Consider the following 17,712-nt stretch of genomic DNA (forward strand, 5'->3'; position numbering starts at 1 on the left):
TTTTTCAATTGTTGCAGCGCGATCAACTCTATCATACATTTCAAATTTATGAAAAGTTTGTTGATATATTTTTATATACAGGATGTATATGCGAAAGTTTGTTATTCAATCACAATCTAAGGACTAAACGGATTCTTATAAAAATAGTACATAATATTTCTATTACATCCAATTATTATCAGTTTTGTAAAACAAATACTTTAGTTTTATTTATTTACAATAATAATATTTTTATATATTTTTATTTACGTGTATTTGATTTTATTTTGAAACTTGACAGTACGAGATATTTATAATTAAATTTTATACTTCGAAACCATAAAAATTATGTTTAAAAGCAAAGTTTATCTGTGAGTTTCAGGACTTAGTAACTGTCAAAAGTGATCGATATTAATTACGAAATTACATTTAAACTACAGTAATGTAAAAAAAGTAGAAATTGCAATTGTCCAGATTAATAAGATGCCCAAAATAATTCATAACTAAATTATAAAATCTCTTTTATAATATTCTAAGCTATTAAATGGCTCAGTCCCCTCTTTCAGCAGAAAGAAATTTTCATCTAGCAGATCTCCATCGACCACCAAGGAAGTGCGTGCATCTACCGACTCCTTTTCCCTCTAATAGGCTCTGTTCTGAAAAGTGAAAGCGTCAATCCAAAAAGGAGAACTGTACAATGTCATGGACGTATCACACCGGCGTATAGGTATGGCAATTCTGGCTCTCCCATGTTGGATAGAAGGCGGTCCAAGGCAGCAGTGGTGTTGATGGGCTTCGACCTTTGGAATTGAAAAGGTGCCTGTAGTATCTTCCATCCGAGATCAAGCGCTATTTCCTCTCCTTCTCTTTGTCTCTTCCTTGTATATACTGTTTTATTGAATTTATTTTTTGTTATTGTTTTGTAATCAAATCACACGGGATTTTAATAATAAATTTTTGTTTTGTCATTTCATTACTCTCAAACATCATCATCCTCCTGCCCTTATTGCCCAATTTTATTTGGGGTCGGCGCAGCATGTCTTCTTCTTCCATACTTCTCTGTCGGACGTCATCTCACTAGTAACATTCTTTCTAACCATATCGTCTTTCACACAATCCATCCATCGTTTCTTGGGTCGTCCCCTACTTCTATATCCATCCACATCCATTTTCAAAACCTTTCTCATAAGATGGTCCTCATTCCTCCGCATAACATGCCCATACCAAGACAGCCGATTTCCAGATAGCTTCTCGGTTCATTACTATCAAACATGGTTAATATATATCAAAAGCAAATAGCTTCCTACCGGGTGTCTCTCGAAAGCACTGTTTTTTTTTAAATTCACTTATACTTAAGTAAACGTTCGGATATATACAGACAACTATTTTTATGATGTCGTAATGTCATAAAATTAGAACCAATACTTACTTTATTTTTATGGTTTTTTTATATACTATAACTAAATAAATAAGGGAACACAAACAAATACACTTTCGAATTTATAATATAAGTAAGGAAAGAACATTTGGTTTTACTGAGATGTAAAGTATTGGTGTCAAAGTTTTCCCCAAGTGAACTGAACTGGGCAGTCAAGTAAAGTAACCATTTTGTTCGCCACTCACCCGATAGGGCGATTTATCGTTGAACATTCGCTAAAGTTCTAAATCGGGCTGGGAAAGGAGGTAATCGAGATCGACAGTTCGTTGTAAGAGTTACTTTTACATTACAAATTATCTTGAGCTATGTATACTGTTAGGCGTATTTTATGTCAAAAAGAATTGTTTTGGGTGTTGATAAAAGAAAATTAATAAAATTCGACTTTATGGTACGTATTTATAAGAAAAAACACAATGATCATTTGAAATTTATTGCAAAGAAACGTTACTACACCGATACTACGGATAAATTTAACGGATTTTTTTTAATCCAAACACAATCTGAGATTTCGTTTAAAAGGCATCATTACAATTTTTAAAAAAACTATTTACTGTCTCCACTTTATTATGTACTAGCTGTTGCCCGCGGCTTTGCTCGCGTGCAATTTGGTTTTAAATAATGTAACAAACTAATTGAACATATAACGTTAATATTCTTATATTTTCTCTTTGTAAACCACATATGTGGTTCAACTTTAGTGAGCTAGATCCACCAAATTGGTCGTAAAACTCACTCTCGAATAGATTATTTAGAACTTTCTATGCGAAAAACCAAGATGAAGAAAGAGCCAAGATGGCCCAGTGGTTAGAACGCGTGCATCTTAACCGATGATTTCGGGTTCAAACCCAGTTTGTGTTTATAATTCATCTCGTGCTCTATGATGAAGGAAAACATCGCGAGGAAACCTGCATGTTTCTAATTTCAACGAAATTCTGCCACATGTGTATTCCACCAACCCGCATTAGAGCAGCGTGGTGGAATATGCTCCAATCCTTCTCCTCAAAGGGAGAGGAGGCCTTAGCCCAACAGTGGGAAATTTAAGGAAAGAAGACCGGGGAGAAGGCGTCTTCGTTATGGACACCTTCTCCTCCCGCCATAAGTCTCGCCGGGGCTAGGGGGTCTCTGTACCCCGAGAACCCCCCAGGGATTGGAGGCCCACAGAGTTGGGCCTACCGTCAGGACGTTACAGTAGTATGCACAAGCGATCCCGTGACGTCTCCCAAAAAGACGGAGTGGGTACCGCTGGTTTTTTAGTGGCTATTCCGGCGCCTTCAGCGCCGGCGAGCTCCACATACCCCCCCACAGCATGTGTGGGAAACGCGTTATACGTTTTTCCAGCGTAAAAAAAAGGGGCTACACAGTGAAATATTATACTGTTTCTCATCCACCCATCCAATGACAACTGAAGCCTCGTTAAAGTGCCGTTACTATTAGTCTGGTGCCGTTGCATAATTTTGGAAGTCTTAAATCCCTCAGTAACATTAGTGGCACGCCAATCTTTTTACTTAAAAATGACAGACTTCCATACTAACTTGCAAACCTAATTTCACCCCCTTAGGGTTAGAATATGCAGAAACATTTAAATACATATCTACTTATTTTTAATTAGTATCTCAAAAATAAAGTTTCATGTTTCTAAGTTAAATAATGACGGACTTCCATACAAACGTTCAACCGCTATTTCACCCCCTTAGGGGTAGAATTTCCAAAATTCCTTCCTTAGTGGGTGTCTACTCAATAAAACGATTCTACTCATTAAATTTCAAGGCCCTAACTTTAATAGTTTACGCTCGGCGATGACGAATCAGTCAGTCAGGACTTGTTATTTTATATATATAGATGATGTACGATGTTTCGTATTTGGAATAAATAATGCTTAGAAAAAATTGAATACTCAATATGATGCAAAAAAAGAACAAATCGTAATAGTCTAAGGCTGTAAATATCCTATTATTTTTTAGGAGGTTTAGAACTTTTTTCACTACGATTCTCCAATGTGGATTGGTGGATACACGTATAATATAAATCTTACCACCACGAGTAGCTTTCCTCAAGATTGGGCTTGAAGCTTGTACTTGACCGAATTTAAACCCGCACTATTCACTTAGATTCACGTTTCGTAACCATAGCAACATCAAGGCCTTCCAAACTTCCAATAAAAACAATACAGTCGATATTATCTCAATACCGATCGCATACGAATTCGTAACAAGTGAAATATACGGTTATCACTTGGTTAAACATATCAATTACGTTGTTTATTCATGTAAATACACGAAAATAAGGTTCGTAAGAAAATGTAGGAAAGATAACGTTAGACGGAACAAAATACAATTTCCAATTTCGATTTCGTTTAATTTTATAACTTGTATCTATTTTGACGTTTTGACTTTTCGTTTATTAATACTCGACGAAATTTGAATACGTTAAGTTTATTTTTGTATTGTTTGTACACTCGAACTCAAAATCTATTTCTGGTTGACTCTTGTTAATGCTATTGACGTTTATAAAAATGATATTAAACAAAGTACGACATATTTAGATGTATGTTACTGACCTTGATAGCTTTGCTGGTGGGCGACCGAGTACTGAGAGTCGGTCTAGAACATTCTAAGAGTGTCCCTGCGAGAACGCATTCGGTAAGGACGTTGTTTGATTAGATTGACGGGTTATCACTATCGTCAAGACGTATTAAAATACAAAATGTCAATATAAAGCGTGATTCAGAAAGTTGTTTATTATGCGAATTTTCTTGGGAAAAATTGTTACCTTTGAAATATTTTTAAAAATTGTTACTTCTACTTAATAAAATTTTAAAACGTCAAAGAGGATGAATAATTTGCTCAGGAATGTCTTATAAAACGGAGGTGAGCTCTAATAAAAGAATTACTATTTGAAAGCCTGATTTATTTCTTTTACCGCCAATACGCCACCAACCTTAGGAATTAAGATGCTATGTCAAAAATCGGCCAAATGCGAGTCGAACTTGCGCATGAAGGGTTCTGTATCCATAAAAACGGCAAAAAAGTCGTGTCTGTTGTATGAGATCCCACTTAAATATTTATTTTATTCTGTTTTTTAGTATCAGTTGTTATAACGGCAACATAAATATATCATCATCGTGAGAAAATTTCAGCTGAGAAATTTCAGAAATGAGAGCCGAGTTGGCCCATTGGTTAGAACGCGTGCATCTTAACCGATGATTTCGGGTTCAAACCCAGGCAGGCACCACTGAATTTTCATGTGCTTAATTTGTGTTTATATATAATTCATCTCGTGCTCGGCGGTGAAGGAAAACATCGTGAGGAAACCTGCATGTGTCTAATTTCAACGAAATTCTGCCACATGTACATTCCACCAACCCGCATTGGAGCAGCGTGGTGGAATATACTCCATACCTTCTCCTCAAAGGGAGAGGAGGCATTAACCCAGCAGTGGGAAATTTACAGGCTGTTAATGTATACTGTAATATATGTGAAAATTTCAACTGTTTAACTATCACGATTTATGAGCTACAGCCTGTCGACAGACGGACGGACAGCGGAGTTTTAGTAATTGGGTCTCGTTTCAGCCTATGTGTACGGAACCCTAATTATGACTAAAGTTACACAGTTTAACTTACCCTTCAAACTGGAACAAGACAATATTAAATATTTCTGTTTTGCTGAATAGTATCTGAGTGGGTTTTCTACCCAGACTAGCCCGCATAAAGCCTTACCAACAAGTTAGATCATTACGGTCGTTTTCTAGGCTTTCTAAGTACTTTATTTTGTTGTTAATAACACTTTGCAAATCCTTTCAATGTTTTTTAATGTTAATACCGTTCTTTATCTACACTAATAAGCTAATATAAATTTCTGTAATGAAACTGTACTTAACTAAACTTAGATTATATTTCAGACTAGTTATCGCCAGCGACTTCGCTCGCGATTTATAAGATGTTCCTCAAATGCTAGACATAAAAAATAGCCTGTCCTTTCTTGGAGTACCAATTGCCAAGGAGCAACAGACAGACCGACAGATAGAGTTACGTTTGTATTTACAGAATTATTATACATTATGCAACTGCTCACCGTTATATAAAATTATGCCAATTTAAAATAACAGAAAAGACGCTCAAAGGGGTAAAATAAGTTAAGGGGTGTTTATTAAAATAATTTATATGTGATGAAGCAATGTTTTATCATTGAGTGAAAAAAAAAAAACAAAAACTATCCACCGAACCGCATTGGAGCAGCGTGGTGGAATATACTCCAAACCTTCTTCTCAAAGGGAGAGGAGGCCTTAGCCCAGCAGTGGGAAATTTACAGGCTGTTATTGTTGTATTGTAAAAAAAACAACTATTTATTTCGATCATAAAAATTCACTAAACTTTAACGAATACTCCATTGTTTAATTAAATTAAAACATCGAAGGTCCTAAAATTAACCTACCATTTCAATAACGTTCATTTTTATTGCGTACTTAACAAAAACCTATCCACCGTAGAGAAGAGGTAATAAGGGATGATTGTTCTAAATAAGGTAGGTGAAAGTAATTGTGGCGTATTGGTGCCCTTAGGACGAGTTAGGAAGCGATTGATTCACTTTTCCTCTTCCATTCTATCCTTAGAGATTAATCTTATAAACCTTATCGAAGCTGATCGTTTATAGGGATAATAAAATAAATGTATTTCTTGCGACTATTTTCAATTCTTTCGTAAGTCATCAACTATTACATAATACACGTTTTTGTTGGTGGTTTCTTTATCCGTTCGGTATTTATAGCATTCAAATACACAGGCAGTCTTTGTTTATATAATATATAGTAATATATAAAAGTTAATACTGTATTTATTAACTTGTAACTTCTATTAGTCGATAATGTATTGTTAGTAACTATTTTGTTGGGGTTAGCAAATAAAAAAAAAACAGTTTATTATATTAAAATATTTATTTTAATTTAATAAACTGTGATGTTTTCAATATATTAATAAAACTTAAATAAAATATAATTTATAAAAAAATTAAACCGCCTTCTATATTTTCTTACGAGCAAATTACCTATATGTCTGAAACTACTGGACCAATTTTAATAAAACTTACACTGTTCCAAAGTTGAAGTGTACCTAACATAATCATCTCGATATAACTTTTAGTTTTCGAGAAATTCGTGGACGAACAAACAAACATACATACACTTACAAAATTAAATACACGTACTTGGAAGCCTAAATGGGTCATCATACTCAAATATAATTCAATTCTAACAATGTTACATACGTACATGTCGAACTGATAACCTCCTTTTTTTGAAGTCGGTTAGTTAAAATGATTTAGAAAAACAGAAGCTAAACCATATGTAAGTACTTCCGAAAGTGTTAAGAAGTCGTTTGAATGAAATAGCAACTGTAAGAGCTACGACTGAACACAAAAACGATAAGCCCTTCCAAAGGGGACACAGAAGAAATAAGAAATACAAATTGTTGTTATTTTAAGATGGAACAACAGCTGACCGAATGACATTCGCACAGTCAACAATAATATTATAAACTATAAAAAAAAATCGCTTTGCCGCTTCAAAATTTTAAATTAAGACATTAATATACAGATATAGAAATAAATTTATACAAAGTTGTTATATTTGCTTGAGATTAATAGACTTTGACAGATTATGACATGACAGAAATAGTTTGTATGTCATACATTTTATAGTAGCTCACCAAACAGCAGTACTCAGTATTGTTGTGTTCCGGTTTGAAGGGTAAGTGAGCCAGTGTAACTATAGGAACAAGGGACATAACATCTTAGTTCCAAAAGTTAGCGGTGCAATGGCGATGTAGGGAATGGTTAATATTTCTCACAGCGCCATTGTCTATGCCTATAGACAATGACCACTTGCCATCTATATTCATAAGATATTCTATCGCCAAACAGCAGTACTCAGGATTGTTGTGTTACAATTTTTAGGGGAAATTGAGCCCGGGTTTCTAAAGTTACACTGGCTCTTGTAACTATGTTTGTGTGTAACTAAAGTTACACTGGCTCTTATTGTAGAACTAAGATGTTATTTACCTTGTGCCTACAGGCACCTTAGTTCCAACACCATCTTAGTTCCAAAAGTTCGCGACGCAATGGCGATGTAAGGAATGGTAGTATTTCTTACAGGCTATTTTTCTGCGGCCATAGACAATGACCCTTGCCACCATCAGTTCGCTCATTTGCTCGCCCGCCTACCTATATCATAAAATCATAAAAACATCTATACTGTTCCAGCTAATATATTATACATACGCATTTTAAAAAACTTATTATGAGCGCTTTTATATAAAAGATTTAAATAATGAATGAAAATAAATATAAATTTAAAGAAATGAATAACCTTCCTCTACAATAGGCTTTAGCAGATTCGCTCTGTACTTTATAATCCGCCTCTTGACCTAAATTACTAAAATAAACTCTCATTTTCTTCCAGTTTTTTTTTCAAATTTTTATTTAGCAACTGAAATTTTCTTTCCAGTATTTATCTGATAAAGGATTCATTATTTATATACTTAAAGTATACAATGTATAAAATAATAATTTTATTAATGAACAAATTTAATCTGGGCAATTTGAACTTGTTGATATGGTTTGGTTATAATATTATTACCTATACTAGCGGCAAGATACGATGGCCGTTTTGACACATTAAAAAAGTGATGTGAAATGTAAATTTATTATCGATATAATATATTCAAATCTTTGTTTTTTTGCAAGTAATTTAATTCAAGTTTTTGTTGCAAGTAGTATCTGATTAAAAAGGTTTAATAAAAAAAATATAAAATAAGTTTAAGTAATATATTCGAACAAAATCAATTTAAATCAAAAATTGGAATTAGAATGAATAACTTTATAAACACATTACATAAAAAAACACAAATATAACACCGACTACGAGGTCGAGTGTGAGAGTGTGACGTACACGTTTACGCAAAAAAATAAATAAAAAAGTTATCTTCGCGGTACCCTAATATTTGTAGTTTAGAAATCACAGTCGATAAATTTTATGACTAACTGCACGTCACTATTGACAATAAAGAACAACAATTTGCTCCTTTGATGTAATTATTTATTAAATACGAAACTTCATGAGCGGGCAAACGTCAAAACGGCCATCATAGCGTGCCGCTACTATAGAAACTCGCAACTGCGGGTTTCTTTTTTATTTTCTAAGTTAATATTGTTTTATTTATAAAAAAAAGTTTTATATTGATTATTATACTTTGATCGAAATATTCCTTTGTTGTGGTTTTTGTGTTTACGATTTAACAGCACGCACTATATTTAAAAGTGCAATTTGCCAAAATTATTTTGATGAATTAATTGAAATATATTTTCGATGCATTTTCTTCAACAACTTCTGTGCAAGAATGATATGGAGATCACTGAACGTATATTGAGTGATGTTAGTGAACTATTTCACGCGAGCCTCAAACGGTCGCCAGTTTAACTGGTAATGTAGTCACCACTCGAGAAAATTCCTTATATTTTCATATACTCGAATATTTATGTATATAATTCTTACTATATTACATATGAGTATACTTTCATAATATGTAAACTTAAGTATTTGTAGTTTATTTAGGAATTTTATTACATATGGCCCTTTATTTGCTCGACAAAATTGTTGAACGAATAAAGTTATTCAAGGTTGTCTGAGATTTCTGGAAGCAATAAGTCTGTCTTTGAAGACTATACATCATCTAAGTTTTATAATACTGCCACCACATGTAGGCATACATAATGCCCTACCTACCACTAGGTAGGGCATTATGTATGCCTACCTGCGTAGGTACCACCTACTCATCATATATTCTTATTTGAAATGTGAGTAAGCCGATGTAGCTAAAGGTATAAGGGGCATAATATCTTAGTTCCCAAGGTTGGTAACGTATTGGTGACATGATTATTTCTTGCAGCACCAATGTCTAACCTCTTACTGTCAAATGGATTATTTGCCAGAATCCCTAGCCATGAATTAATATTGTAGAACGAAAACTGAGTGACGTGGTCAAGGAAATGACGTCACCTTTCAGACGTAGTTAAAGAAAGTTGTGTCATGGTGGTAAAAAATGACAATATTGATTTTAAATGTTTTAGTAAATGGTCGATTATAATATATATATTATTTTATAGTATCGTTTTGGACGAATACATGAGTAGATACCTCGCCCTCCTCATATTTTCTACCTTAGATCTGCAATACTTATCAACAATAGTATATAATATGTACTCACGTTTGAAAAGCTATTTATTTTGTATAATTACAGGCACTTTGCTACTCAAGGTCGGTTGCATTGACGATGTAAAAAGTGCTTTATATTTCTTACAATCTAATTTAATGTAATAATCTCAATCTGCGTACCGATATATAAAAAAAACGTATACTTTCAGTAACAGAACCATTATATTCTATCATATTTATGATATTCAATTGTTTTCCACGTTTTCTTCCACTGGGCTTACCGAACTCTGTAAAAGCATCATTTCTATTCTCGCTTGTCTTCGTCGTGACTATAATATATTTATTGAATTTAAAACTAATTTACCATCATCAAACAGTATATTGCCCTTTGATTAAGGCATGATTCTCAATTTTACGATAAAATGACATCTGGTGGAAGATGAGATTCGCAATTTTATTGAACGTAAAACAAAGAATTGAAAATTTGAAAATCGAAATGCCTAATATTGCACTTCAAGCTTGTCGAACATGACACGTGACGTCACTCACTTTAAAATTGAATTTATAGGTTTTATAGCGTTCGCCTTGAAAGCGGTAAGTAACTCGCATAGGATCTTTTAAATAACCAGATTTACAATTACGTTCGTATTCACAATTATTGTTCCTAATCTATCCTGTATAACCCGAGTTGAAATCCAGGCGTCTTTCTTCAAAGCGTATTCTTTTAATTGATTATATTTTATTTGTTTTTAAAAATGATTTGGAAATCAAATAAAGTTTTTGGTTATTTGTATAAATATTATACTTAAACATACGTACATACATTTTTGTAAATATCAAAAAAGACGAATAGTTTTGTATGTTGTTATTGTATATTTAGTTTACTTGAAGTAAGGAAAGCCCGTTTTAGAAGCTTATATTTAACTTGCAATGTAAGTATGTACGGGTGAAATCTTGCAACCCAATTTAGAAACAGATATTTATAACCGATTGAACTGAAATTTCGTATACACGTTCAGTCTGGATGACAATGCATGGTTAACTGTGTGACGTCATTCTAAATTCAACATGGCGGCATACTCAAGATGACGAACCATTTTTTTTTATGCACTCCTACAATATGGATATCAAATAAAAAGGCTTTGTAAGAACAATTACAAAAATAATGTGACATCACTCCTAATTTAATATGGCGGTCTTCTTAAGCTTGGAATTCTATTTTGAAGTAAATATATTTAACCGATTGAGCTGAAATTTTGTATACACGTTCAGTATGGATGACAATGTATGTTCAACTGTCTGAAGTCATTCTAAATCCTGCATATTCCACCAAAGATGGCGGATTTGATTTGTTTATAATTCATTTCTTCAATATGGCTATCAAATGAAAGGTCTTACTAAGAATAAATTTAAAAATAAAGTGATGTCACTGTAAGCCGATATGGCGGAGTGCATGCTTATAATATGGGTATCAAATGAAAGGACTTGCTGAATACGAATGCCGGGTTAATTACTAAAAAGTAAAAAATAAATAAAAAATAAAAAACTTTCTAAAAAGGTCTTCAAAAAATTTCGCGATGATATATGTCTCTCTTAGGGATAGATCACAACAACCATGTTTTATCCTTTACTTTCTACGAGAAATAATGGCTTGTTTTCGAAGCGATTTTAAGCAATAGAACATTAATTCTTATCTAATTAAGTACCTTAAATACATTGTGCATTTAATATAGGTCAAGATGGCATTTTACAGCAAGTAATTTAAATAAATATTTTCGAAGATAGTACAGACTTAAAACGCAGGAACATAGCGGTTTGTATTGTTTAATGACTGAAAAACTGTGAACGTTGTAAGACATTCTGTAGTATATTTAGTATCAGCATTGCACCCGTGCGAAGCCGAGGCGAGAATTTTCAAACTAAGTAAATACAATTACTTAAATGACATGGACAGAGTAAATCTTATTCAGATCCTATGTTAAATTTTAAAGACTTAAAGATATTGTATAAGTCTTTAAATAATAATAAGGAAGGATAAATATTTAGGGAGCTTAAGTGCTTGTATCACTAAAGTTAAATAAAAACCTTTCAAACTTTGAAAGTTACAAAGTTAGCGAAGATTTCTTTGTATATGTCATTAGAACTCCTCTCTCGAACTGGCTCTCCTTCGAGAGAAAAAACGTATAATTGTCCGCTCGAGAAACAATCCTGTCATAACTTTAAGAGGAACTTCATTCTACAGAACCTAAATACGTCAGATGGTATAAGCAGTATTATAACAGCCTGTAAATATTCCACTGCTGGGAAAAGGCTCTCAAAGGCTAGCGTTAATACCTCCTATTCAGGATAATGAACTGGCACTTGTAAATCTAAAATAGTTAAGTAGTTTCCCATGTGATTCATAAAACACTTAAGTTTATTTTTTATATCTATAAAAGAAATATCAGTAATCTATCCATTATTAAAGGTAACATATAGCAAAGAAGGCATTCTTCGTGATATTAACATAACAGCAGAATAAACGCGCGGATAAAGAATTATCATAAAGAAAATATTATATATATAGGATAAAGAATTATTATAAATTAAAAAATGTATAATCATTCTTCAAAATCAAAAAGAGTACGTAGTTTATTTAAATATGAGCTGTTGTGTAGTATATACATATATTGTATGCATAAGTCGACATTAAAAATGACTGTTCATGTTGTTCTGTACTCAGATTAGACTGAAAATTTGCTTGTTCTCGAGCATTTTAAAATCTTCGACTCAAATTGCTGCACCCACGTCTTGGCGGCATAGGTCTAAACGTAATCACACCGAACTGAAGAGAAGTGAAGATTAAAAAAAAAACCCAAGAAACATAACACACTTTACAGAGGAATATTAATTTTATTAATGAATGCTGAATAACTTGACACGTACGATACGTAATATTATTTTGTTTGACATATGAAAAAACAATTAGCCGAATCGGTCCAGCTATTCTCGAGTTTTGCGTTCACCAACATTAATTTTCATTTATATAGATTACTCTCTATAGCAGCGTTTGATGAAAGAAATCCTACGTAGCCTTTTTTCTGTGTTATTGTTAATCATTGTAGCGTATAATGACTTTTTAAATTTTATAGTATTCTCCGATTTGTTAATAGAGAGAATCTACTATCTCTTAACCAATCGGAACCATTTTGCGCATCATTTTAGGCGTCGCTGATTGGCTTCAGATCACGACATATTCTCAGACCGCAGTGCCGTATATCATCCACAGACTATACGGTAGTTGTCCGGAACACTGTCATATGCATTACTACATAATTTATGTAACTATGTATAAAAAGTCATGGGCTTGGAGATAGATGTTGTAAATTCAAACAGTTTTTGATTTTGCAGCATCATAGCTACAATTTATTTTGTACAATATTATAACAATATTTTTTTTTATCTTATATAATAAAATTATATGTATATTTCGTTGCGAGTAATAATAATTATCATTTTCTTCTTGTATTACTTTTCAGTGAGATTATCAAAAATATTACTAACATAATCGAGTAATTACTTCACTATGTTTATTTATTTATAACTCATTGTTGCACCCAAACTTCAACCTAAAAATAATAATTTTGCTACACAAAAGTTGCATGAGGTGCAACAGGCGGCCTTATCGCTAAGCAGCGATCTCTTCCAGGCAACCTTTGGCCAGAGGGTGGCATAATATTTAAATATATGGGAAGGTTACAGTAATTTTAAGTCAGTTTTCCTATAGTATAAATACATAATATAATAGTACACAATACACAGATATAAATATACATATATACTATAATAAATACATACATAAATAAATATATATAATATCAATAGGATGTATGTATAACAAAACAACAAATTAACAACGACGACTGCTTAGTATTACTAATGCGACAAGTAAAAGTACTTAACCATAATTTTAAAAACGGCGAATGTTTGATAATAATAAAGAATGATCAACTCATTATCATAATTATTTAGATTTAGTACCTTGTTCGAAAAAAGTAATGTCCTAATTTCAGTAGTAAATGCGAGTAACGGCTAAAAAACACCCGAGATACGTCAATCAATCTCCATCGTTAAATCGTGAAGGGATCCTGTTTTTCACAATCTGTCCCTTTTGATAACGCTAATAACATCTTCAGCTTGAGATTTTGAAGGTCAGTCGATAAAAGTCTACTTCGGTTCTAGAGAGTTACATTCCGTTTGAAATAATATTAATACTAATATTTCTAATATTTCAGACGTTCGCTTCACACACGAATGTATTCTATTTTTAAATTGAGGGCATGGTGTTTTAATGGCATTATTTCTAACGATATAAAATCCACAAAGTAATATTTTAATATCCTTTATAGAAAACATAATTCCATGTACGTTTCTATTTTACGTAATCTTTAAAATAAAATATCTGAAATGTGTATACAATTCTGCCTTAATACATCTTAGCGATTATATAACAATATATTTATTTCATAAACAAAGTTTATGCCAGCTTTCGCCGGCGGTTTTTCCGAACCGATACGACTTAGGAACCTTCAAGAAAAGAGCGTACTCTTTCCTGAAAGGCAACGCACCTGCAAGCCCCCCGGTGCTGCAGATGTCCATGGGCGGTGGTAGTCACTTTCCATCAGGTGAGCCTCCTGCTCGTTTGCCACTTCTACTATAAAAAAAAAAAAAAGTTATTCAATTTAAATATTACTAAGGAGAATACTGAAATGAATGTACCTGAACACTCCGCTCTTCTAAGTTTACATTTCATTTGCTCAACTAATTACTATGTAATAATAAGACTTATTTAAGAGTAAAAAATTAAGACTTATTTTACATATATGAACAGATACATTGAAAAATGAACTAGAAACATACAGATATTTAATTTACTATGGAAGGTGGGCGTGTTTGTGTGTGTGAGTGAAAGAAATAGAAGTGTGGGTGATAAGGGTTGTATATGATGTAAAAGTCGTAATTTCGATTCTTCCTATGTAGTGTATGAGAAGCTATAAGCTTTTTTATATATAGCGTCCGGCAATTTATTAATAACTAAAATTATATGTTACAATAATGTATCTCCACGTATGAAAAGTTTTTTTAGAATTGGATCGTTTCGGATATTACCTCCTACAAACAACTATATATATTTTTATTTTATAATATAAGTATATATTAATCTATTTGTATAAATTTCGATTCGATTATAGCAAAATGTTTTTTTTAAAAAACTAGAAAGACACTATGTCTGTTTTAATATTTTCCAGTCCTTGATAACTCAATAATACATAAAATAACCTTATACAAATATTTATTTATTTTATTTTTTTTATTAATTACAAAATTAAATTAATTAATTTATAATAAAGTTCTATGTATTCTCTAAATGCGTCAAATCTCGTCATGTCTGAGATAAACTCGTACGTTAATTATGTTTAATGCCCTTACATTTGCACTTTTATAAGACTTCTAAATTCTTACAAATGTTTATTAACTTTGTGTGTTTGTGTGTTTTATGAAATGTTTATTAATTAAGTGTCACATATCATCAGAGTTGAATAATAGATTTCCTAATATATTCCAACGTCAAACAGCAATACTTTGTATTGTTGCGATCCGGTCTGAAAGATAAGTAAGACAGTGTAACCAGTAAGTACAGACTCAAGGAACACGATGTTCGCTTCGCCAACATCTGATGGTGACTTTACGTCTGGTGGCTATTTGCCTGACAGCTTACCTACAATAAAATAAAAGTTGTTACATGCATGTCATTTTTTTATAATAAAACTTAAACTATTCGTGTGATGTATTTTTTCTTTACTGAGTACGTATCGATTTAATATATATATTGGTTTTAAATCCTTTGGTATGTCTGTTCAGATTAAATTAGTTACCATTGAACCATTATATACGCATATAATTTAATTTTAATACGGCGTAGTAATTGACAATTGGAATCCATTAATTTCCGCTCGTAATAGATACACAGCCTATAAAACCTGCTCAGCTACATCAATACATTTGTATATTATATAATATTTATTAATTCTAAGTATATGCCATATTAGACCCATCTGGTAGTAACAAAGTGCCACTTAATTATTCAACTGATAAACTTCAATCATTTGTATTGCTCTGATCCAGTTTGAAGGGTGATTAATTGCAGGCACATTATACATCCTGTATCAAATCACACGGTTTGGAGCGCACTGTCGGTGAAAAGTGGTTAAATTTTAACCGTACAAATTATTAGTGAATCTGATCGCTGTTGCGTCAAGTGCTTAAAGTAAAATAAAAGATTACTCTAAAGTTTCGTTGTTTTTTTTATGTTTTTTTTTATAGGTGGCAAATGAGCAGGAGGCTCATCTGATTGAAAATGACTGCCACCGCCCATGGGCATCTGCAACACCGGGAGGCTTGCAGGTGCGTCCTACGAAATTCTTTAAAAATGTGTACGATCTTTTCTTGAAGGTAAAAACACGAAAAAAAAACGATACGTACAAAATTGATATGAGGCTTATATTGTAACTAGTTTAGTTAGTTTAAAGCAGCCTATATCTATTTTTGGGGTTAAAGGTTGCTCCAAATCTCATCAAATTTTACTTGGTGGTTAGGCTTTGTGCAAGCCCGTCTGGGTAGATACCACCCACTCATCAAATATTCTACCGCCAAACAGCAGTACTCAGTATTGTTGTGTTCCGGTTTGAAAGGTGAGTGAGTCAGTGTAATTACAGGCACAAGGAACATACAATCTTAGTTCCCAAGGTTGGTGGTGCATTGGTGATGTAAGAAATGTTTAATATTTCTTACAGCGCCACTGCCTATGGGCGATGGTGACCACTTACCATTAGGTGGCCCATATGCTCGTCCGCCTACCTATACCATTAAAAGTGGCCTTAACCGTCTTGATATTTTTAAAGTAAATATGACGCTTCTATTCGTATTAAATCGTATGTCATTAATTATTAATTTCAGAAATTCTGAAAAACGATTTCCTTGTATTTTCATCGTACTTTTCTGTTTCTATTACAACTAATTTACATATACGGAAGGTCCCCACTGGTAACACTCAGCTGTATTGCAGTCCAGATTCAAGAATTACATAAGTGAATGAGAAGAGCTGAGCATTACAGAGTGCAACCTCTATCCGATATTGTAAAAACAATTGCAGGCGAATGCTCTATCAAAAACGAATACCATATTGTTACATCACAGATGAATACTCCCAGTGTAGTACCGGCCTAAGATAACGGATAAAATTAGCGCGACATTTTTGTGTAGTCATCAGATAACATTCGAATTTTAAAAGGTCGTAAGACATCAGAAAGAGTCATGCAACATTGAGTATAATAATTATAACACCCGAACGACACATGCATCAAAATAGCGTACCACGTATAAGTAACTTCTTACATAATAGCACTGGTGATCTTAGAAAATCGAATCAGGTAACAGATTACACATAAACTAATAAAAATATCTTTTAAACAATGCTTCAGTTAAGTATTTTTATACATTAATTCCATTAATATCTTTTAATATGCAAATAAAGTTAGGAATGTCGTCCTTTATATATTTGTTAGGGCATAACTAAATTAAAAGACGTTCGTTTTCAGGCTATAATGGAACTGTCATTATGCTTTGGTTGTACGCAATGAGTTTTAGATTCCCTTTGAACATTTCTACGCAAATATTGAAAAGAGCTTCGTTTAGAACGTATATCGAATCGAATTCGCGATATTTCAATATATATTGAAAAGTTACGTTTACATAAAAACCTTAAGTTATAGTAATGCATGTTTTTTATTTAATGATGATAAGGATTTAGATATTTCCACAAAATCAATAATAAAATCTGCTTAGCTTTTACTTCTGAAAAAGATAATTATTTATTTTAATAGTATATTATTAGAAATAGTATTTAGATATACCAATTGAATTCTTATAAACTATTAAGAGCTAGTTATGTTTTTTTATAATTTGCATCACCATCATAAGACCGTAAACGTACTACACACAAAACACGTACACTGCTGCTCAAAACTTTTACCATCAAGCTGCTGTATAGC

The sequence above is a fragment of the Vanessa tameamea genome, chromosome 15, assembly GCF_037043105.1.
Source record: "Vanessa tameamea isolate UH-Manoa-2023 chromosome 15, ilVanTame1 primary haplotype, whole genome shotgun sequence".
Taxonomy (NCBI): Eukaryota; Metazoa; Arthropoda; class Insecta; order Lepidoptera; family Nymphalidae; genus Vanessa; species Vanessa tameamea.